Raw genomic sequence first — 25,770 nt, forward strand, 5'->3', positions numbered from 1 at the left:
TAAATTGAACTTGTCATATCATGTTTGGTTGCTCAATTTGACATAGTAATCCCTGAATCAACCATTTTTCTATAGTCTAAATTAGCATGCATTCAGTAGAAACGTGTCTTATGTGTTTTTTCACATTTTAAAATGAGTGATTTTACTGAGCTGCAAATTTGCACTTTTTTTTTTTTTTTTTTTCAAATTTTGGGAAAGTGCAGCAGAAACCCACAAAATGTTAAAAACAGCTTCCAGAAAGGATACTGTGTGGTGTTTTAAAATTTTTCAGTGGTTTGCAAAGTCTGAAGAGCTGCTTATGAACAAGCAAAATGTGAACAAACAAAGCAAAAGCTTGCTTGTACACAAAGGTGATCTTGCTTTTCAACTTAAAAAACCATGATTCCATCACTGGTGTTTTTGATCTGATCAGGAGTGATTGATGTTTAACTATACACTAAGTTGCTAGTGAAATTGGCACTAAGGGACATGTCAATTAAGATATAGGAATGTGACACATTTCAGCCAAGTTTGAGCTTACATCTTCACTGATCGTAGAGATTGGCGAGTTCGCACATGTTAGAATCTTCTTCAATATGCTGATGCTGATGCACATTTCGTTTCATCCATCATTACCACGCTTCTCGATTAGACCGGGGTTCGAGCCCGTCACCACCAAATACGGAGGATGCAGAAAGGTCAGGGAATGACCACCGCATATCCCCGGAGCAATATGGCCTTAGTTGCTAATGCTCCTAAAAACCAAATAACAACCACCATTACCACTGACGAATTGCGAGTGTATACCTGTGACCCAGAAATAGTCTCAGTCCTCTCACTGGTAGACTCTATTTTTTGGAAACCCCCCCCCCCCAAATTTTGATTAAATGTGAGGGGTCGTGCTTATATTTTTTTCAAGCAAAAAGCAATTTTCATTATCAGTTTGGCCCACATGGTCAATCAGTGAACTAGGAATACTACATAGCAGTTCTGTGGTGATTGATACTGATAGAGAAGATTGTTTGCTGGAAAAGTGGGCATCAGTGAATTGGTGCTTGCATTGTGACAATGACACTGTACACTTTGGTGCTTTCCATTCAACAATTTCTTGTGAAGCATTCCATCACTAATCCAGCGTATTCACAGGATTTAGGTTTCTTCCCATAATAACACCCTGAACACATAAAAAGGAGTAATTTCTGAATAGGACCTTATCAGCATCTCCAAAGAAGAAATTAAAAATGAGCTGGAAGATCAAATCAAGGTGTTATAGCTGTGAGGAGGATGAATTAAAGTAACTAGAAATGGGACACTTACCCCAACCAGAAATCAGATATCTAAATTGTAACATCAGACTATACATTCCAAATCCTCTCCATTGCTTTAAATACCAAAAATATGGTCATTCATAAATGGCATGTTATGGAGTTGCTATCACTTCCAACTGTGGATCTCAGTAACACACCAATCAGAACTGTCCAGCCAAGCAACCGAAATGTCCAGACTGCAAAGGTGACCATTCTGCCTATTCCAAAACTGTGAATATATTAAGAAAAGAGAAAAGCAGATACAACAGTGTAAAGTAGAACGTTGTGTCACATACCATGAAACAAAGTGAACTGTACTCCCGACTATCATAAACTGACCTTCCTTTGCACAGGTCATAAGAAATTGGCATACAATGGAGACCCAAACAGCTTTCACAATTCCTACAAAGAATTCCATTTCAGAACTGGCTTGAGTGCTGCTTATAACATCCCAGCTGTTGTTATGTTGTTGTTATTTGGTTTTTAGGAGCATTAGCAACTAAGGTCATATTGCTCCGGGGATATGTGGTGGTCATTCCCTGACCTTTCCGCATCCTCCATATTTGGTGGCTCATGGGCTCGAACCCCGGTCTAATTAAGAAGCATGGGCTGCTCCTGCCCACCTGGCTACGGAGGCCCATCCCAGTCAAAACATCAAGAGAAACTCACCAACACACCACTGTCCTTACCTCCTGATGCAAAACACTCAGAAACAAAAACCCTCAAGAAAAACATAATGTCATAAGCCAGAAGTCAACTGAACAAATGGAGACAGAAGTGACCAACCAAGCAGATGAATTAGTACTAAAGATTTTTGTGGATGAAGAGATGGATATTGGTAAACCATACTTCCCCAAAATGGAAAACCTATGTTTAAAAGATTTAAAACAACATCTAGGAAACAATATGAAAACGTCTCCAAAACCAAATAATGAAAACCATAATCCAGTGGAACTGCAGAGCATTCCGCACTAACATGCATGATATATATGCAATCTCATTACCCAACATGTTCCGCTATGCCTTTGCTTATCAAAAAGACAGAGTGACAGGCGGCATGACCCATGGTGGTCTGTCAGTATTAGTAAATTGGATAGTCCCACTAAACATGACCCTTGAAGCAGTTTCAGTACACGTGGCCATTAGATCCCCCATAACAGTTATAACAATTTATGTTCCACCAAATCGAGAATTACTACAGCAGGATTTAGAAGACAGTAGTGCAGTTACATCCCCCTTCTGTAGTCTGTATACTTCAATAGACATAGCAGTGTGTGGGGTAATACAACCATAGACCAGAGAGGAAGACAAATTTAAAATGGATAGAAGAGAATGAATTAACCTTGTTGAATGATGGCAGACATATATATATATATATATATACACATCTTCCATCAGGAAGTAATACAGCTATCGACCTATCTCTATGTTCTCCAACATTATTTCCTATACTTGTTTTGCCAATACACAGTAATCCTCTCAGTAGTGATCACTATCCAATAATCATTACCATGGCATTAGAAACTGCATGTGAGTCACGTAGAAATCTCAGATGGAAAATAAATTAAACAGATTGGGAAACATAAATCTATTGCAAAATTAAATACCTATACTGTTAACAAAAACCGTTAGATGCAACAGTACAATATGTAACAAATAAAATAATTCAAGCTGCTGAGCTGACTCTTCCAAAAACATCAACAAATTTCCCAAAATCACATTGGAATGAAGAATGTTTATAAGCTAAAAGAGAGCAAAACAAAACTTGGAATACTTTTTGAAGATATTCAACTACAGAGAACCTCATTGTTTAAGAAAACATGAGCAAGAGCCAGTAGGAAAGCATCCTGGATAAAATTTGCACATTACACAGTTTCACACCATCTCAAACTGCCCCCAATTAAATCAGCAAAATGAATGGCAGATACCAAATTAATCCAAATCTGATCCTAAACTCGAATGGACAGATCACTGCTGAGCCTTCAGAAATAGCTTTTTGCCAAAAAATCAGTTATAAATACGTTTTCAAATATGCAAATTTTTCCACAACAAATGATGAACAGTACAACCTTTCTTTAACATTGCATGCTTTAAAACATTCATGCAGTGTTATCACAGACAAAGAAAAGTGCTCTAGGACCAGATCAAATTCACTATATGATGTTATAGCAACTTGATGGCCAATCTCAAATGGCATTACTAGAATTATGTAACAGAATCTTCCTAGAAAACCAATTTCCAGACAGTTGACATGATGCAATAATTCTAGCCTTCCCAAAACTGGGAAAAGATCTCTCTGACTCACGCAGCTACCATCCAATAGCTCTATCAAGTTGCCTAGGAAAAGTTATGGAAAAAATTATCAGCGCTTGTTTAGCATGGTTTTTAAATAGTAATAACCTTCTTGACTCAGCACAGCAAGGTTTCAGAACAAAACACCCAATGCTAGACTTACTTATCAGATTAGAAAACAGTGTATGGAATGCCTTTATCCAAAAAGAACATCACATCACGATCTACTTCAATATAGAAAAGCTTATGTTAAAGCATGACATCATGAAATTCTTCAAAACCTATATCACCTTGGATTATGTGGACATTTCCTTAAATATATCCAAAATTTCTTACAACAGAGGACATTTCAAGTTAGGTTGCAGACTGCCCTTTCAAAAGTTTTCACCCAAAAAGGCGGCATACCTGTGGGTTGTGTGCTTGGCACTACTCTTTTTGCTATCAAAATAAACTCGATAACTGAACATATATCAAAAACCATTGATTCTACTTTATTTGTTGACAATTTCAGTGTTTCTTCTCACTCAATATGCAGAATATAGAATAGCAGCTACAAGGAACAATAAACAAAATGAGCAAATGGGTTCAAACAAATGGCTTCCAGATTTCCACACAAAAAACTGCATGTATACACTTTTATAGGAAACAAAACCTACGCCCTGATCCTGAACTGATACTTGACGGACATGAGATCCCAGTATTATCAAGCACATAATTCTTAGGGCTTATCTTGTATAAGAAACTGACTTTTCTTGAACATATTAAACGACTCAGACTTTTATGCCTCAAGAAATGAAACATATTCAGAGTCCTTTCTGCAAAAACTTGGGGAGCAGATCAATATACATTTCTTAAACTTTATCGAGCAATAGTATGTTCCAAGTTAGATTATGGGGCACCTGTTTACAACTCAGTGAAACCAAGTGCACCGAGATGGTTAGACCCCCCAAACACCACAGTGCCCTGTATAGCACTTGGAGTTTTCTGTACTTCACTTGTACAAGGCCTTTATGCAGAAGCCTATGAATCTTCACCACAGCTTAGGTGACAGAACTTGTTATTACACTATGCTGTCAAGGTAAAATTTATTACCAATCATCCAAATAGAGACTTTCTATTTTCATCTTATTGGAAAAACATATGCCAAGCCCACTCACGAATGAACCAACTTGCCAGCATCTATCTAAAAGATTTATTGTTAAGCCTAGAGCTTAATTATGACAATATAACTTCTACTACTACTGCACAGAATATTCCACCATGGAGTATATTTCAGCTGATATATGACCTGTATTTTCAATCCTGGGGGAACAACTTTATCGAGAATAAACTGCCAGCAGCTACATAAAGCATACAAAGTCCAATATGAACATCACTTTCTTATATACCAGTGGGTTAAAAACAAATTTGTATAGGAGCCGTAATTCATTTCAAAGATAACACCCTCATCCAACAACTCTCAAAAGAATGCAGTATTTTTACTGCTGAATTACGATGGCCGTAAACCAAATTAAATGTAAACAGATTATAAACCGTATAATTTTTACTGACTCGCTCAGCTCTTTTATTGCCTTGCAGAATGCTAATATAACAACTCACCCGGTTCTACAACAGGTCCAGTATTCAATATTGATGGAACCCCTTCCCCCACACCGATTTGGGTCCCAGATAAGAATAATCAAGTACATACCACTTTGGTTGAAGATGATCTAGTTTTATTGGGAGACTCTATTGTTAGGGAAAGGGGTAATATTTTTTGTAATAAAGATAGGTGGACCAGAACCTGTGTGTGTGTGTGTGTGTGTGTGTGTGTGTGTGTGTGTGTGTGTGCGTGTGCGCGTGTGTGTGCGCGTGTGTGTGCGCGTGCGCGCAGCATGCGCTGGGCTATCTGGGACCACTGTGCTCTCCTTTATGAAACCAAAAACCCTTCCCTTTACCCTTGATGGTAGTTATATCTTTAAGTAAATCTCAAATCAGAACTCTGATCACTGCCACTTAGTGGTTATTTTATCTACAGATTTTTAATGAATGAAAGATCATTGCTGATAATCAGATCAAAAGTATTCCCCCCCCCCCCCCATGGTACCTCCATAGCCAGGTGGGAAGGAGCAGCAGTGCATAGCACACGCTTCTTGATTAGACCGGGGTTCGAGCCCATCACCACCAAATACGGAGGATGCGGAAAGGTCAGGGAATGACCACCACATATCCCAGAGCAATATGGCCTTATTTGCTAATGCTCCTAAAAAAAAACCAAAATAACAAATAACAAAAATCTCTCTCTCTCTCTCTCTCTCTCTCTCTCTCTCTCTCTCTCTCTCTCTCCCTCTCACCCCTGCAGCTGTAGGAAACTGTCATCCAATAAATCCACAAATTCTTGCTAGTGTGACAGACTGACTCAATGTTGCACTGGCCACTCATGTACTGCCTTAGATTTCATGTGCTTCTTAATTAAGAGCACAACCCCCTCCTGTCTGTACACATTGTACTCCCTATATTCAAATTCTACATCTCCTTATGTCTGAGTGGCACCATGTCTCGGATATTCTTATAATGCATCTGATGACTTATCAGTACTTCAAATTTATTTATTATACTCCTAGCATTAGCGTACATGCAAGTATACATGCACATGTTCTTACACACAGTTACCCTAATGTAGCCCATTTATTTTCTTGTTCTCTGATGATCCACAGTGGAGTTTGAAATCCCTGACACCTTGCTTCCCAGGCATGCTTCGAATAGAAGCAGTGCAAGACTCACTTTCAGTTCTGCCTGCGGCTCTAGTTAATCTATTAGTCTGTTTATCCCCTCCCCCCCTAAAGCTAACAGTTTTCTGATTCTCCTATCACTGCCTTGATAACATCAGCAAATATTCTTGCATCCCTTTATTTAAGTGTATCCCCACAGATCATGCTGAGAAAAATTGTACCCCTTAAGTCTTGGACAGTCTCTCCAGATTGATTGACAAGGCTCTGAACATGTATTCCTTCCTATTGTGCTTGGTCAGAATTGCAGACGCTATCAGATTCAAGCCTAACTCATGACTTTTTCCCAACATTGCCCTATACTTGTTAAGTATCCTCAGATCTCCTACTCTTGGCACATTTACAGCATCAGTTGAAGCATTTCTCTGTAATAATAGAGTGGGCCAGCAAATCAGAATGTGCTATGGGGGATTTCAACTTTCCAGATATTGACTGAAACTTGTGGATTGGTCACTCCCATAATAGCAGGAAATTTCTGAATTTATTAAATGACTGTTTTCTGCACCTAGCATTTTAGAGACACAATGAGAGAAAGCAGCACCTTGATTGGATTATCAGCAATGACTCTTAATGTAAGGAAATTCTCCAGAATCTATCCATTTATATTAAAAGAAGCAGCAAAAAGAGGAAGGCAAACCTTTTTTGTAATTATGAGAGCAGCCTTGGATTCAGGGGACATTTCTATAGATTGATGATGTGCAAATGTTTCTGTGATTCACAAATGGGATCCATGGGAGCTTGTCAAAAATTTGATAAGATTCTTCTCTTAACCCAGCACTATTTCGAGCATCATCCTCTGTAGTTGTGTTGTGTATTAACCAGAATATCAATGGCTACAAATCTACTTGAGACTTTTGATGCATAAGCTTCAAAAAATAAACAAGAACTCGATATTATCTTCCTATATATATATATATCAGCAGGTTTTGACAATATCTTGATAACAGCTTTTAAACAAATTTTATCATATTACTTAAAAATACAAAAGCCAATATCCTGAAGATTTTATGACATTCTGGAGAAACAGTGACTAATATCTCTTTTGATGGCTTGAATGCTCAGTACATTTCCTACTGAGTGCCACAGGGAGGACTTTTTCTCTCAGTGTTGTTTCTTGCGCTCAAACCCTTTTTGGTAATGGGAATAAAGCTAACTTTATAAACATGTGCTGATGGTTGTAATTCATCAGATATTCAGATCAGAAACAAGTTGGGAATACATCAACAAGCCAATAGCAAAAAGAATGAATGAACTGGAGTATTATCTAGATTGTATAGGCATACATTTAAACCCAATTAAATCTGCCAATGTTGGGGGGGGGAAGCAACAATATCTTCATACAGGTAAGTGGATGCAAAGTATAAATATGAATGGTTAAATTCCCACAGACCTTGGCCTAGAATGGGATGAGAGACAACTTTATCTGAGTAGTTAAAACAAGAGTTAATTGTCATTAGAAACTTGGATCTAATTAAAAAAAACATTGTGAAATGTGTTCTTTCCATCTCATTGTATGTTTCCAGATTTGGTTCTCTGTCTTACCAAATAATGTGAAAACTTTTCTCGGTATTGAATACTGGCTTTTGAGGTGGCTGAACACGATCTTGAACGAACCTTGAATTTATCATTTCTTAAGCCATCTTACTTTCTGTCTTCAGTATTCCTCCTTGGAAATAGATAATAACCACAAAGAACATATTCACATTAGCGTAACTGCTAACACAAAGGCTGGATGCTCCCGGCATAGACAGGTGAACTCTCATCAGTGTTGGGCTTTCATCGAGGCTCCTCAAGAATGTTCAGACAAGATGCCCTCCCCAAAAACCTGAACACCCTGAGTCACTTTTACCACTAAACCCCATGGACCTTTAATCAGCTACAAATTGAACCAGAAAAGCTTTGCAATTATGGGGCTTGTTATTGAAAAGTCTTTGCTGGCTCATGCCATCTAATGCAACTTTAGTGGACATCTGGATAAAAACAGCTGCCAAAGTAAACAGTTTTGTATCTTGAGTTAAACTGTAAAAAATTCTGTACCATATTAAAGTATGCACCTATGGCAATACTCAAAGGGGCATTAAATTATGATGCCATAATTAAAACTGGCTTCTGATATTCTAAACGTCAGTCTCCAAAGTTATACAAATATGTAAATCATAATTTATGTAATTTTAAACCATGTTGCGCATAATCTTTCAGGGTGAATGTCCCACAGACTATGTAACCTCATGCTCATGGGATCTGTATCACACCTCTGCATGTAACTCACACCCTTGTAGCCACTGGCTGTCCTGAAGAGAAAAGAAATTTATATTAATAATAATAATAATAATAATAGATATTTTTATCTGAAGAAGACTAGTTGTTTTAAATTTGCATGCTACAGAATTAACCACCTTACTGTTCATGTTCTTAACACCATTTTTACTGTTGTGTGAGACCAGCTCAAAAGTTGTGTTTCAGCTGAAGCCTAAATATTTTATAATAATATGTACAATATATAAAATATGACAGATATGATATATATTGCCTGTTCTGGTTCTGAATACCATTCCTTAAAGTAGGTCAGGGTTTGGGTTTGGGTATGATTAGGGTTTGGTTTGCTCATGCATCATTCTTTGGGAGTGTATGAGCTGTGTAATGGAATAAAAATAAACTGAATGGGGTAAATTATTCTAATTTTTTTTTTTTTATATTAAAAACATTATAGTAATTTAAATAAGAACAACTATTGAAAGACATGTTTCCACCCAGACCATACTCATATATCATATTTTTCCTTGCTGTCTCATTAGTTGACCTAGAAAGTAATTAACTGGTTCAAATAGTATAGAATAAAGGTGGCTTTTTGAAGAAAAGCAAGTGGTAGAGTTTTTCCTAGTAAGAATGCTACAGTGTTTTCCTCAAAATATATACATGTGAGAGAAGAGAATTAGTGTGACAATCAGTTCATTATTGGAAAAGGGATAAATTTCTGATAGAATTAATGATTGATGAAATATGGAGGCGCCTCCTTAGCCAGGTGGGCAGAAGCGGCAGTGCGTAGCACACACTTCTTGATTAGACCGGGGTTCGAGCCCATGACCACCAAATATGGAGGATGCGTAAAGGTCAGGAAATGACCACCGCATATCCTCGGAGCAATATGGCCTTAGTTGCCAATGCTCCTAAAAAAAAATAACCAAGATGAAATATGGATTTATCTTGTGTGTGTACACATACCCCTTCCCCCCATCTCATCTACATATTGAATAACATTGTATACATATATTTTCTAATTATCTCAAATTTCATTGTACTGCAGAGTTATATTTTTGTTTTGTTTTGAGAAAAGAGGAAAAATGGGTGGGGATGAGAGAGAGAGAGAGAGAGAGAGAGAGAGATGAAAAAAGACAAAGTGAAATAGTTTTAATAGTCAGATGTTAAAGATACAAATATCTTAAACTTTGGTGTAGTTGGTATAAAAATGTTGTCCTATAAAAGTTTGTTAATGTTATTTAACAGGTAGCATGTTATCCTATAAAAATTGTCCTGTGAAAGTTGGGTAATATCATTTAACAGGTAGCATGTATGTTAGGTGTATTAGGGTCTCCTGGGTAATGTAGGTGCCATTTCCCATTCATGTCCATGCAGGTGAAGAGCAGTAATTGGTGGATGTCTCTGAACTGCAGCTGCTGAGCCATGGAGTCATTAACCTTTGTAGGTGGGAGAGACAAGATGGAGGTAACTTAAAGCATGCCTAACACCTTACTTACACTTAAAAAACAAAAGCTGTGTATTCTGCTACAGCAGTACTGTGTCATTTAAAAAAAAAAAAAGTTTTCATGTAAGAATATAACTTAGATGCATATCAAGCTGTTTGTCAGAATGTTGGTAACAAAATATATTACAATCAAAGCTAAAGGGAAAGACATTCAGAAAATAGGGCAGAAAAGGATACTTTACATAAATGCATGGAAATAGTAGATATATAAATGAAGCTGAGCAGTGAAACTGACATAAACTACCCACACCAAAGGAACTGCTTTTATTAGAAGTTTTCTGCAGGAACTCAAGTTCACCTGTTCATAATAAAGTTTTAATTTCTTTAGATCTTGAAACAGAGAATTTTGTTGAATTTATAATACATTGCAGTATTAAATGCCGTGTGTGTGTGAATTGGAAATGTCATTTTTATTGTTAGCAAATTATTTGCTTTCCAATATGTAATGTGTGTAAACAAGTAATATTTTAAAAATATATTTGATAGTTGTGTCAAGCATTTTGAGAAATTATATGAAGTGTTTTTATGAAGAGGAATGATTAAGTCACCATAATTTTGTTTCTGTTATTATACTGGCCAAACAAACTACCATGTTATGCATATAAAAAAAAAAATAACATAAAATAATAATAATAGATAATAATAATAATACAATACAATACAATTTTATTTATCAATAGAATTCGTTTACAATAAATGAACTTGTTAAGAAAAGTAAATTTCTTGACAACAAATTGTAATTCTTCCTTTACAACAGTTTTGTACAAATTTGCTATCTTATAGAAAAGACTATGAAGTCACTACACATAGTATATTCCACACTGTAAACAGAGGTAGTAGTTTATCTGCATATCAATTCTAATCTATGTGTCACTGAGTATCAAGAATTTTCTTATTAGGAATTTTAATTTGGAGATGGGATAACTTCTCCTGAGCCTGAAATCAATGCTAGCCAACAAGTTGTTTATTATATTCATTGTGAGCCTATCTCCAAATCTATTTAGTATCCTAGGGTGAGGCAAAGTAATTGCTTTTGGGTTCCTTCAATTTTGTGAGACATTTCTTTGCAGATTCGACTCTTCAAAAATAGTGTTAGATTTTTTAAGAATAGATTTAACTTCAGTTTTTGAACTGGATACAGTATTTTATATTTCAAAAAAAATTGCCTTCTCTTGTTCAGGTCATTCCAAGAGTTTGTCCCCATTAAAAGTTTCAGAATCCTATTCATTAAGTTGTTTATTGCCCTTATTTTTGTTTTATTTGCTCGTGCCCATATATTTACTAAATAATTGAGGTGGGAGTCCACTAATGCATAAAATAAGGTAACCTTTGTTCTAAGATTTAACTTATTCTTAATGTAGTAGAAAAAATACACATAAAATCTCATTTTTTTGTACAAGTTTGTTATATGCATTACCCAACTTAGACAGTTGGGTAATGCATAACTCAATCCATAACCCAAGGTAACAATGATTTGAAACTTCTTCCACAGTTAGACATTTGCAGTTCTTGAAATTCTGATCATGTAGGCAATCATGTTTGTGCAATTTGATAGAGGGTTGAATGTCCAAGGTTTGATGAGGAGATCTTATTACCAAAAATTTTGTTTTTTCAAAGCTGAGTGCTAATTTATTATCGTGCAACCAAGTTTGTAAATGTATTGCATCCTGTTGTAAATCATTCGCCATTTTTGTTAGGTTCTTTCCTGTTGTATATAAGATCATCTGCATAAATTTTTATAAAGGAGTTGTTAATCACTTCGAATATGTCATTTATATAGATGTTGAACATGATTGGCCCAGCATGAGTGCCCTGAGGTACTCCTCTCTTTACATTATAAGATTTTCCCTTTGTATTTTCTACTTCTACTGTTATTTTTCTCTTGGTTAAATAATTTGCTAGGAGTTGATTGAGTCCTCCCCTTATACCATATTTCAGTAATTTCTGTTGCAGTATTGGGATATCAATTAGGTCATATGCTTTGGTCAAATCTATAAAAAAAATCAGTATGAAGTTATTGTTGTTTAAATTTAAGTTTAGAAAGTCTACTAAGTTCTCTAATAATGTCTGTGTGCTCTTGCCCTTCTGATATGAGAATGGAGTTGTTTAACAGTCCATATTGATGTAAATATTTGCTTATATGGGAAAACATGCTATTAGCTCTACCAAGAGAACAGAGAACTGTTCTTTGTTTCTCTTTACCTCGGTTACTGTAATACAGTCCAGTCCGTAAGATTTCTTGTTCTTTAATTGTTCTATAATTTTAAGAATCTCAGTATAATGTGGAGCTAAGACTACACAAGAGTTCATTATCTGAGGAAGCCTATCTTGTTGAGTAAAGGAATCTTGGCAATAATGTATTAAATATCTGTTGAGATCTAATACAGCTTTGGCAAACATATTTGCAGCCTCATATTGTTTGTTTGCACCAGAAATCTGCTCTACTAGTGTTTTAATTTGGTTTCCCCTTGACTTTTTCTTCCTTGTACTTAACATGTTATTTATAATGCTCCATTTATCCTTTTGTGTTATCTGCTTATCCATGAAAAGATGATTGCAATAAGTGTTTTTTTGCTTTTTTATCATACCTGTCACTTTATTTCTGAGTGTTTTATAATTGTGATAATGTTCTTTCTTTGATGGATAATTTCTATACTGCCTGAAATATTTATCCCTTTGTACCATTAGTTCTTCTATTTCTTTAGTCATCCAAGGTTTCCTAAGCTTAATCCTGCTACTCCCAGTGTTTGTGTTGTTGGCTGTGTGATTAACTTTTCTCTCTGTATTAAACCTCGAATTGTTTATAATTTGTATTATCTTATTTGAAAAAACATTTACATTTGTTGTGTAAGATGCTTGATCTTGTATTGACATGTTTTCTATGTTCTGTTTCAGTTTACGTGTTGATAAATAATTTTTCTTCGTAGCATTTGTTAATTTTATATCTTCATATGGATGTTGTTTTGAATACATATCTACTATTAGTATACATGTTCTGTGATCTGAAAGTTGATTTAATAGTATGTAGGAATTAGCATACTTCAACTTGATATTTGTAATTAGGTGGTCCAAACAAGAGCTGACTGTTCTATTACCCTCCATCCTTTGTTGCCTAGTTATTCCAAATAAGGTATGTTCAAATCCATAATTGTTTAAGATTGCAGAGTATCTGGGTATCACATTATCAGTTCCATCAGTTAGTAAATTAATATTAAAATCTCCTACTAGTATGGTCTTATCTGTTTGTATGTCGTCCCATTGCAAAATAATGTTTTCTAATTCTATTAGGAAGCTGTTTATTGAATCTGATGGTGACCTGTAAAAAGCACAAATCATGAATGTGTTTTCTGGGTCTTCTCCTAATAATTTGACACAGCAGTTTTCACAAGACTGAGTTAAGTGGTAAACCTGTATTGCCCTAAAGCATGTTCTATAGTATATTATTATTCCTCCACCCCTTCTCAACTCTCTCAATATTTTTTTTTTTTTTTTTTATGTGAACCCCAAAAACGAGAGGTATTAGAACCTATAGTACTTAGTACTGTGCTTGGGTTGGAGGTTTAGAAGACGAAAGAAGATATTTGTTGACATTGGACTTGAACTTCTGTAGATTGTAATTTTCAGGAAATACATATGAAGGAAGGTTGTTCCAGAAAACAGCAGTTGAATGAATAAATGAGGAAGATGAAAACTTGGTTCTGTGGGTTTGAAGTTGGACAGTAAATGGATGTTGGCTGGTGATGGCACGTGTTCGGACTGTTTTTAAAGAGAGAGCGGGAATTATAGAAGCCAATTCAGAAGAACAGTGCCCATGGAAGTATCTGTAGAAGAGGCATGCAGCAGAATCAGTACGTCTATGAGAAAGCGAGTGGAGAGTTATAGACCTTATCATAATCTTGTATGTTATAATTGGAAATTTCATCACTTTTTATGTTAACCTCTGTTAAAACTATACATGAGATATATTCTTTCGTTGCATTTATATATTGCAAGAAGTTAAACCAATTTTTTCTTAGTGACCTGATATTTAGAGCTACCATAAAGAACTGTTTTTTTATCAATTATAAGAGCTTGAATATTTTGATTATTTATAAAATGTAAAGGTGAATTGAAAATCTGTGATTCCTCAAAAAGCATACCTGATGTCTTAATTTTACCTTAAATCTAGATTTCTGGAAATTTCAATTATTCACAATAAAAGAGTCTATTTTATAAACTGCAAATCCTTTGAACTCTGAATTCTAATGGCTCTTGAAGATTCATTCTTCTTCACATAAATTTTGCCATGTTTTAGCCATAAAAATTTGTAACTGTGAGTTCTTATTAATTGTTTTGTTTTCTTATTGTTTGGTATGTAATAGTGTTCTATTTCTTTGTTGTGCTGTAGTTTCAATGCAAGTCCTAGCTGCTGTATAACAAGCTCTAGATCTTGACCTGCTAATCCAGTTAATCCTACTATTTCTACGTTATGCGCTAACAACTGCTTCTTTATCGAGTATATCCTTAAGTTAAGCAAGTTGGAATTTTCCTCATTTTTATGCTTTATGCTTTTTTGTATTCTGTCAAAGGAATCTTGAGACAAATGAAATCGATTTCTTGATATCTTCTACTTCTGTCTTCAGGTCTTCCATTTGCTTCTTTATTGGTACTATCTCTATTAGCAAATCCAGCAAATGGATTTTACTGGATAGCTTTCTCAGTAATTCTTCCATATTAAGGGTGTTTGCCTGCTTTTGTTCGTTCGTTCCCTTCTTTTGGTGAATGCAGCAAGTCGTGAAATTCTTCTGCCGAGTAGGAAATTTCACTTCTTTCTTAGCTTCTAAGTCTTCGTTCACTTCTTTTGGTGAATGCAGCAAGTCGTGAAATTCTTCTGCCGAGTAGGAAATTTCACTTCTTTCTTCGCTCTCTTCTTTCCTGCACAATATACACCTCCACTGCTGTTTCTTTTGTTTTGCCATTCCTTTATAGGTTGCTTCTTTCAATGAGCATCTGTAATGATACCCATTGTTGCAGCCATGACATACCACTTCTTGCACGTGCAGCGGTAGGTTGCACTTTTTGCATATATTTTGATTCATCTTTGCAAAACTTGGGAGTAGTCAATACAAGACGTTTCAGATAAAGCACTTGCACAAAATAAATAACAAAAGAATGAATTTAACAACTTGCAACTAGCAAAAATTTCCAATTTTCTCTGGAGCATTGATACAGTAGACATGCTAACACTAGCCCTCTAGTGGGAAATAATAATAATAATAATAATAGTAATCAGCAAATTCCCTTCCCAATGACACATTATTTATATATACCTCTCATTTATATCACTTCTCTCCCTCCCCTCAATTTTTTGTTAAAAGAATCAAGGAATAGTTGAGGGGACCTATGTCTAGATTTGATCAAGTATACATGAGGTAAATAAAAACACATGCAAAGTGATTTTATTTAGATATGCTGCTGCTGCTTCTTTTTTTTTTTTTTTTTTTTTTTACCTATAATATCCTGATTTACAATATCGGTCAGTCATTTTGTAAATTATTTATTTAATTTTATTATTTAAAAATGAACTAATTAAATTCTGGTTAATGTCATTCTGGCTGAGATGAATGAGCATTTATAATTATAAATGTAAAACTTGAGGCCATTATCACAAACAAACATATATTCAGGAATGACTTTGATAATGTATAATAGATTGAATTCCTCACTGGAGTCCATCTCAAAAATTTCTTCAGGTACACTTTTGTTTCTTTTTCTTCCTTTTCAGTCACTGCTTATATTTTAACATTTGGTGCATCACTTAAAGGCTTTTGAAATACACTTGTTACACATGAAACTATTTTGGTTTGTCCAGTTCTTGTGTATTCATGGCATCTGTCATTCATCCACCACTCTCATTTTTCTTTTAGAAATGATTTGAATGATTTATTCACAGCAATATCCAAAGCATACAACTTAGTGAGACCACCAATGTGATTGCTAACTATGAAAACTTAGAAATGACACTACATTTGTCCACTTAGGTGAGCTGTGCAGGAATAAGAGTGCAATCCAGGGACATTTAGATAAATATGGCATACATTTTGAAAATGAAATTATTACATTCCAAAGCCAGATCATCAGAAAAAAACTTTTAGAAATATGTTTGCCGAGAAAAGTACCCAAATATAAAAAAAATGCAGTGAACAAAGGACACGCAATGTGGCTTTGTTAAGGGTAAATCATGCTTAACTAACTTAGTAGACTATTTTGACACAGTTACTCATGAGCTGGATTTAGGGAATAATTTTGACGTAGTTTATTTGGAGTTTAGTAAAGCATTTGACTTGGGCCCTCATGAGAGGTTACTGTATAAGCCTGAACAGGTTGGGATTACTGGTATGATATCTTTGATATCTTTCTAAAAGATTCTAAGATGGATTGCTGGGTGGCTGTAGGGCAGAAGGCAGAGAGTTGTGATTAATGGATTTCAGCAGATTGGTGTAACATCAGGAGTGGGGTCCCTCAGTGATCAGTTCTTGGACCACTGTTGTTTTTCATTTTCATAAATGACATCGACGAAGGGATAGAAGGTGTGATATCAAAATTTTCAGTTGACATAAAGATTGATAATGTCGTTAATGATCAGTGACAAATGGTGCTCCTTCAAGATTACTTGAACAGACTTCAAAGATGGTCAGAGAACTGTCAGCTATGTTTTAATGCTGCTAAATGCACTTGGGGAATAGCAACCCACAAATAAATTATACACTTGGTCGGTTTGAGTTAAAAACAGTGGAGGAGAAAAGGGATCTGGGAGTTACAGTATGGGCAAATATGAAATTTTCTGAACAGTGTAAACAGAAAAGGGTAGCTAGAAAAGCCCATGGGGTCCTATTGATGATTTATTGAATGCTATTCTGTAGAGCAGGAAAGGCCAACTTAATTTGTGATGCAATTTTTTTTCTTCAAAATGTGCCACGATCTACCATCTCAAGAATGTCATTGCACATGGTTAAAAAAGTTAATCAACATATATTGAAAAATGTTGTTTATAAATTTTAAAATTAAATACAATTCATAATTCTTATTTTAAATTCATACATATTTAAATTTTTAGTTTGTGTTTGTGTCTATTATGATGTTTGTATCTTCGTGTCATCTGTTAAGCTTTCAAAATCAGGGCTATACTGTGATAAGGCCAACCATAAAGAATATTCTGTATGCAAGTCTGTAAGAGTAGAGCAATTCTTCATCTTTGTTAGTTTCAAATACGAAAAGGCTGATTCACATAGATATGTGTTTTTTTTTTTTTTTTTTTATGAAAACCCCAAACACGAAAGGTATCAAAACCTATAGTACTTAGTACCGTGCATGGGTTGAAGGAGAAGTATGGGCGGGGGATGCCGGAAACTTTGCTCTAGAGACTAAACATGGGTTTCCCCACTTAAAGCCTCCAATAAGCAAAATGGTGGTATTTCACCGGTTGATGAAAGTCATCTACCACCTATAAGTAACAGTAATTTAAAAGTTCACTGCATTTTTTTTTTTACATTTGGTTACTTTTCTCAGCAAACATATTTCTAAAAGTCTTTTTCTGATGACCTGGCTTTTAGAAAGATATCATTTTGAAATGTAATGATTTCATTTTCAAGTACTATTTTCTCCATGTGAAAAATCTCAGCTTTTTTTTTTTTTTTTACCCTGCAATTTACATTAAATGGATAAGAAATATATTAAACAATGTCTTCAATTGTCTTAAAATCACTGAATCTGGTTTCAAAATCATCCACAACCTTCTCAATTTCAGAAACATATTTCTCACTATTAAATCCAAAAACAGAATATTTTTGCAAATGATCTTGCATATTTGCAAAATGATCAATTTTTTTTTTTTTTTTTCTTTGAGATTCTTAACCATTGCCAAAAATTGATATTTATATGCAAAAATATTATGAATCACGTCACCCACATTTTTATTTTTTCCTTGTAATTCCAAATTCAGATCAATCAATTTACTGGTAAAATCTGCCAATAAAGCCAGATCACACAACCACTCCGTATCTTGTAGCTGCTGATAATCATCTCTCCTTTGATCAACAAATTTAATTTCATTCAGCAAATTTTGAAATCTCTGTAGAAACTGACTCCAACTTAGCCACCTCACATCCGTGTGTAATATCAGATCTGGTTCATTTTCATCAAGTTACGTTTTGAGACGTCTCCTTTGAAGAGATCGCCCTCTGATGGAATTCACAATTTTGAAAGCTTTGTCTATAATACTTATAATACTTTTAGTATTTAATCTTTTGCTGGCTAACACTTGTTGGTGGATGTATCATACACCAACAGTGGTAACTCAAAAAATCGGGGAATTTGTCATCCTTTTGGTACGATGCTATGAATCCGTTAAAATGCCCAGTCATTGCTTTAACTCCATCTGTTGTTATTGATACGAGCTTAAATAGTAGTAATTTGATTTTTTCATTAAAATTTTTGAATGCGTTAAATATATCAAGACCTCTAGTTTTTTCTTTTAACGAAATCATACCCAGAGTTCTTCTCTAGTGGCAGAATCATCAAAAACCATAAGAATAAAAACGAGCAATTGAGCTGTATCACTGATGTCTGTAGATTCATCCAGTTGTCAAGAAAAGGACACACAATTAGCAATATGAGCATGTAATTTGTTCGCTCATATTTTTACTCATTTTTTTGGATGCATCGCATCACAGTATTTAGAGATAATTGCAGATCTTGAAGAGCACTTTTAATTTCATTTTTGTTCTTAAATTTTCAAAAAGAGAATCTATTATTTCCAAAAATGCATCTTTGATGAATTGACCATCAGAAAATGGTTTGCATATTTTTGCAAGAAGATGACTCACTTTAAATGATGCTACAGTTACTGCTTTAGATTGTAAATTGGGTGTCGTGAAGAAATTTTGTTGTGCGAATAATCTGGATTTAAGTTCTTTTAATTTATTTTTTCTAAGGTCACTATTAGGCAGAAAAGCCAATTGGTATTTACCATGGAGTTGTGTTGAACTGCCTTTCTAAATTTCCTCTTTTGGGTATAGCCACGGAAGCATTGCAAATCAAACAACATTTTTCTTTCATCATTACAAAAAAGTATTCTAGTTCCCACTCTTGATGAAAATGATACGTTTTACTCTTTTTCGTAGTATTCATCTTAAATCAAAGGGTATTAAATTAACATATAAGTCTGCCCAGTTATTAATATTAAGTAAGCTAAATAAGAAATCAACCCATACACTATGCTCTCCACAGCGTAACTGCGTGAATTTTCACTAGATAAACCTAGCGGCTGTGCGGCGACAAGATTTGTAATAAGCGTATGCAGTGGGGCACGTAATAATAACATTTAGATTTTGACTGTTCCATTTTTATTAAAATTCGTCGTGATTGACCGAAATTAAAGCTGCAATTGACTTGTTGGCCACACCTGCTGTAGAGATAGGGTGGTCATAATCCCTCTGTATAAGGCAATTGTAAGACCACAGACCACGTTTGGAATACTGTGCTCAAGTATGGAAATTTCATCTGAAAAAAGACATTGAGCTTCTTGAAAGGGTCCAAAGATGGGCAACTCGATTGATGAGATCAGTAGAAGGGATGAATGACCATATGGGGAAAGACTCTGATTATGTGGACTATAGAGCTTGGCAACCAGACACCCCAGATGTGACCTGACTGAGGTTTATAAGACTCTGAGAGGAATTAGTAAAATGAATGAAGGTGGAATGACTCACTGACTAAATTTCTTTTAGCCAGTGAGTCATTGATAGCTGGAACAAGTTGCCCTCTCAGGTAGTTGATGCTGACAGGTTAAATAAATTGAAAGGTCAGCTGGATGCTTAATTTACTTTATGCTGATCCTGAATCTCTTTTTCCTCTTTTGTAGGATCTGATTTTTAAAGCATTCTTCTAATTCAATCTATTTAGATGCCTCTTCATTGTTTTTTTTTTTTTTTTCCCATTTGTCTCATGTTCATGTTTTTTCCATCAACTTTTTATGCTCTTGAGCTTTTTTTATATATAGCATAGGCTACAACCAGCTTAACCTCAGTTATGTAGAATTTTGAACACTTAATTGGAGCCATTGAATGATGCGGTTTTAAAAAATGCAACTTTAAATTAAAAAAAAAAAAAAAAAGACTAACTTTTAGAGATCAATAATGTCAGAAATAATGCTTTGATTAGAAAAATTTATCTGCAGCATTATTTTGTGTGTGTGTGTGTGTGTGTGAGAGAGAGAGAGAGAGAGAGAGAGAGAGAGAGAGAGAGAGAGAGAGAGAGAGAGAGAGAGAGAGAGAGAGAGAGAGAGAGACTGCATGTTCAGTTAACATTAAGTTTGAAATAATGAATAACGAGCAGGCTAACGAGTTATATGTATATTTATAGATTAATCCAATTAGTTTTAGTGAGAATTAAATCACTTGTGCAGGGTTATACGTGTGCACTGCATCACTAGGGTAACAACAGTCTTGACTGTAGGTGTCCAGAGGGTACAGCTGAACCTGATTGATCCTGTACTCAAGAGGCTCTGTGCAAATCAAATTTATAAAATTAAAAATGTAGGTAGCGCAGATTTCAGATTTGTACAGAGCTAGTAGCTATTTAGAAGAAAAGTAACACTGAGAGTGAAAGAGAAAACCTTGTTTTTTAGATTTAGAGGAAGCAATATTTGTGATATGCTTATACCAAGAGAAATTATAAGTCAGCCTAATGTTTAATATAGATATTTGATCTTGTCTAGAAATCTGAGCGTCATCAAAGAATAAGTGCAGAAGAATCCTTTTTGGAGATATAAGACAGGACAGGATGGAGTTTTAGAATGATTAAAATTAACTAAGTTATCTCTGCCCCACTGGAGAATTACTGGAAGATCAATGGCAGTTTAAGGAATTGATAGTGGATATTCAAAAAAAGTTGAAGCTGTTTTTGCAGGAAAAGGTTTCTCAAACTGGAAGGTGGAGTGCAATGTGCTATTATCAGCAAAAATTATGGATAGCATTTCCAGCAAATGGAAGAAGGCCATTAATATACAAGGTGAAAGAGTGGGAAAAAGAACTGAACCTTGCAGAACACCAACTTTTTAAATATTTAGATAAATACAAAATTAAGCAAATGTGCATGAATAAGGTACTTCAAACTATTCCATTTCTACAAATACAATGCTAGTTAAGCAAAAAACAAAATCCTGATTTTACGAGCCCACCAGAATTAACTGACAAGATAATCTTGTTTCCACAAAATGATATGACTGTGATAAATCATATTTATTCAAATCAGCAGCTCATTATAAGTCAACTTTTTTAACAGTTAGATAGATTAGTAGGTTTCAGTCTGTCTAACTCTTATTTATTACCTTATTCTCAAACACCCTGTACCTTATTCTGAAACATACATAGACATGAGTGCTCATTATTTAATGATCTTATAAATTGTTTTTACCTGCAAATTTAGTTATTGTATGAAAATAAGTACTAATGACAACATTAATTTTTGCTGGGAAGCAATAAAACAGAAGTGGATGTTTAAAAGGATTGAAGTGGAAAAAATATATTTTTTCCATCTGCTACTGGAAAATAATGGAGTGGAAGGAGTTGGTAGTGAATATTTGAAAAGTTCTGGCAATTGAGTCCCTTATGAATGTTAAACTATAAGTAGCATTCCACAGTGGCACAAATTATATTGGTTGAATAACTGTGTACCCAACCAGATTCACCTTTTGTTATGATGACACAAAAACAGTATTCTGCAAGTACCTGTTTGGTTACCCAGAAAGGTAATTTTTGAATGTCACTACCATAATAGCAAAAGGAATTGTATTAAAACTATTAGAAAATGGTTATGAATTATGTTAGCATATCAATATTCCTCATCCAGTGAAAAAGATACCTATGTAAATGAAAGCTTCATTTACATGAGTCCACATAAGTTTATTTATGGCATTTCAGTGTATGACAATTCTTTGTATGCAATAATTTGATGTCTGACAATTTGTTGAAAGACAAGTGGTGGCTGTGACAATTTATAGAGTATGATTATTCAGCGAATTGTATGCGAGAATTTCATGTATGACAAAATAAAGACCAAAAATGCAAACTTTTAACAAGCCATGTGTAAATTGTTAATCTAGTGATCACGGCACAGTTAGGCACCTCCATGGGCAGGAGCAGCAGTGCGTAGCACACGCTTCTTGATTAGACCGGGGTTCGAGCCCGTGACCACCAAATACGGAGGATGCGGAAAGGTCAGGGAATGACCACCACATATTCCCGGAGCAATATGGCCTTAGTTGCTAATGCTCCTAAAAAAACCAAAACAACAACAACGGCACAGTTCACGTTTTTAATACAGAACACTAACTATCTTCATTTTCAGGTGCATTAGACATATATGTCTAAAGTGTCTATTGTCTTCACCATATCTGCCCATCTGTCTGTATGCATGTAATAACTTGACTCCTGATGGATGACTTTTCATAAAATTTTATATTTGGCTCTTTCAGAAAGATTTGTAGTCCTCGTAAATATCATTAAAATTAGTGCAATAGAAATCCAGTGGTGGTTATTTTTTTCTCCATATGTCTGCATGTAATAATATGGCTTCCATAAGATGGATTAACATAACATTTTATATTTGGCTCTTTTAGTAAGATTTGTCGAGCCCTCCCAAACTTTATTGAAATCAGATCAGTGGAAATCTGTTGGTCCCCAAAGAAATGATCCCCCCAAAACCGACCATGCACCCATGCCCCTAACCAATCCATGCTGCTATTCCAGGTCTGTGGATGAAAATACTCATTAAGGGAATAGCATCATGGTTTATTTGAATCTGTGCCTGTTATCTTCAGCATAACTGTTCATTCATATTGTAAAGTTGTTACAATATGGATGGACAATCATGCTGAAGATAATAAGCGCACACCCATTTTCTAACCTACAAATATGAGTAGGATCAATTTGATTACATTTACGCAAAATAAATTGACATTGTTTTCTAAATTTTTGCATTCTTCCTGTGTAAGAGACAAAAATTTCTCTCGGTTTCCAAAAGCTTTTATTTCACTGATTTTTTTTTTTAATATCTGGTAAAATAACTAGCCAAGTTAACCAGCCTGACTAGTTATTTTAACAGATTTACTCACCACCTGGATGTAGGAAATAATTTTAATTTCTCTGCTAAAATTTTAGCTTTGAAATTTAAAGTTTGCTAAAATTTTCTACCTGGTTGTAGGAAATTTTAACAAAGCATCTAACTTGGTCACATGAGAGGTTATTTTATAAGTCAGGGTCATTGGAAAAATCCTTAGATGGATCATAGAATGGCTGCAAGTTACGAGGCAGAGGGTTGTGATTAATGGTTACGCTTTGCATTTGGCTCAAGTAAGAATTAGGGTTCTCCAAAGGACATGAGTGGTACCAGGACCACGTTGTTTCTGATTTTCTTAAATGACATTTGATGTGGGATACAGGGAGCGATGTCAGATTTTGCAGATGATTTCAAGAGTAGATAATGATCAGTGCCAGGCAGAATTTCTTCAGGATGACTTAGATTTTAGGTTAGTCAGAAAAGTTTTAGCAGCAAAATGTTACGTTTTACACTTGGGAATAGAAACTCCAAAATAAGTTGTATATACTTGGTGGATTTGAATTTAAAAAAAGTAGAAGAAAGGGATTTGAAGATTATACAAATAGGCATGATGTTCTTTGTGCTATGCACAGAATTTCCCTTTGCAGATTGGTGGATCCATGGTGTCTTATCAATGATTTATTGAAATTTGTTTGTACAGATAAGGTTTGTACATAATCCCTTTATATGAGGAAATTGTAAAACTGTATTTGTAATATTGTGTCCAAGTATGGAGATTGCAAAAAAAATACATTGAGCTTCTTGTAAGTTCCAAAGATGAGTAGTGCAGCTGGGAAGATCAGAAAAGGCTGTGCATATGAGGAATTACTTTGAATATATGGGCTGCAGATCTTGGTAACTACTTACCTTGTGGAGGGGGGGGTGAATGATCTTTATAAGACTCAGAGGGTTATGAGGAGAGGAAATTAATGAAGGTGAAATTTTATAGTTATAAATGATGCCAGAACGTGATGCCACAAATTCGAATTATAGGTTTAGACTGGATTGTAGCAAGTCTTCCTTTATCCAGCAAGTTGTTAATTACTGATTACGTTGCCTCCATGGGTAGGTGGTTGTTGGTTTTGCTGCATCATATGGCTAATACTAAAATTCTTGAAACTACCAAATTATTTAACCCTTTTACTGTATTTGTATTGGGTTCCCATCTGGAATCCCAATCCAAAATTGCTGTATTGCAGACTCTTTGCTGTTCTTGCATACGTCAACCATGGTTCTAGTAATCCAACTGTTTAAGGAAAAGAAAACTTTTACCTGAAATAGATGGATCTTTAAAATTCTCTCCCTGCTATCTGTTTATAGATATGTTCTTATGGCTCCCCACATAAAATGATTATGTTCTTCTCTGGTATGAATGAACTTTAGAAAGGAGATTAGCTCTGTTGAATTCCCAATCCAGCCAGCATGTATTATAATGTATAGAGAATAGATCTGATCTATCAATCCAGACATATCATATATCTTTGTTAGCTTCAAGTCTGGTGCAGTCTCGTGTAAGAGTCATCTATATATATTTATCCAAGGTTGCACTGGAGATTATAGACTGGGCCTCTTGAATTTTATCTTGAATCTTTTTTTTTTTTTTTTTTTTTTAATATATTCTTGAGTGATATGGAACCACATCCTACTATGCAGAGTGCACATGATTTCATTTGTCTGTATGACTGTATTTGTCTTCCATGTGCCATATCTCCTATGCAGGTTCCACAGTCAGAGTAGCTAAATGGTTTACTTACTTTGACTGTCCATGTTTCCTGGTGTGTAAGATGGTAACTATACCTGCTCTGTTTGGTTTTGTTGCTGTTTGGTTGTATATTTTATGGTTTTTTTTTTTAATAGGCAGTCTGGATAACCTTTAAACCTAATTGCCTGATATTCTCAATTTCTTGATGGAAGTTGGACTCTTAATGTGCTGATTAAATTTATGGCACCTGTTTTTGTGAATGAAAGTTGAGGATAATGACAGTATTGGTAAGCTTCAATTTCCAGTGAAATGCCAGAATTCTCTAAAAATTTATTTATTCTTTGTTTTCATAGGCCAAATAGCTTTTACTATGAAATAAGTTAATAAATTTAGGAAAATCTTTTTCTCTGCATACCTGCATATTTTGTGGCCAAACCGTTTTCAGCTGCCTTGAATAAATGCTGCAGTGTTAATGCTCAAGATATAACAGACTACCTTAACCACGAATTCCTACAAATCCCAAAACAGGATGTTATATGGCATCTTTTTTTCAAGCAAAGAGCAGAGTTGTCTCTCAGTGATGTTCGTTTAAAAGTAGTGAATTGCAAAGCAAAATCTGGTTAAGGGAATTTATTGTTTAAATTTACTAAGATAGCATTTATTCAAGCCATTTGAAAACCTGCTATGCTGGTGTCAGAAATATATAGAATACAATACGGTTGCCAGACTGCCAGAGAAGGTCATGGAGTCTTGTCGATGATATATAGGAATTTTGTTAGCAGATACAAGGAGGTGATTATCCCCTTGTATAAGGCAGATCAC

General features: G+C 34.9%; 1 protein-coding gene across 1 annotated transcript in view; it reads left to right on the forward strand.

Moving 5' to 3' along the window:
- Positions 1 to 25,770, forward strand: part of lgs (BCL9 domain-containing protein legless) — a 402,368-nt gene that overhangs the window by 275,490 nt on the left and 101,108 nt on the right. The window lies entirely within an intron of this gene.

This window comes from Mastigoproctus giganteus, chromosome 5 (genome assembly GCF_048544385.1).
Source record: "Mastigoproctus giganteus isolate SK-2022 chromosome 5, ASM4854438v1, whole genome shotgun sequence".
Taxonomy (NCBI): Eukaryota; Metazoa; Arthropoda; class Arachnida; order Uropygi; family Thelyphonidae; genus Mastigoproctus; species Mastigoproctus giganteus.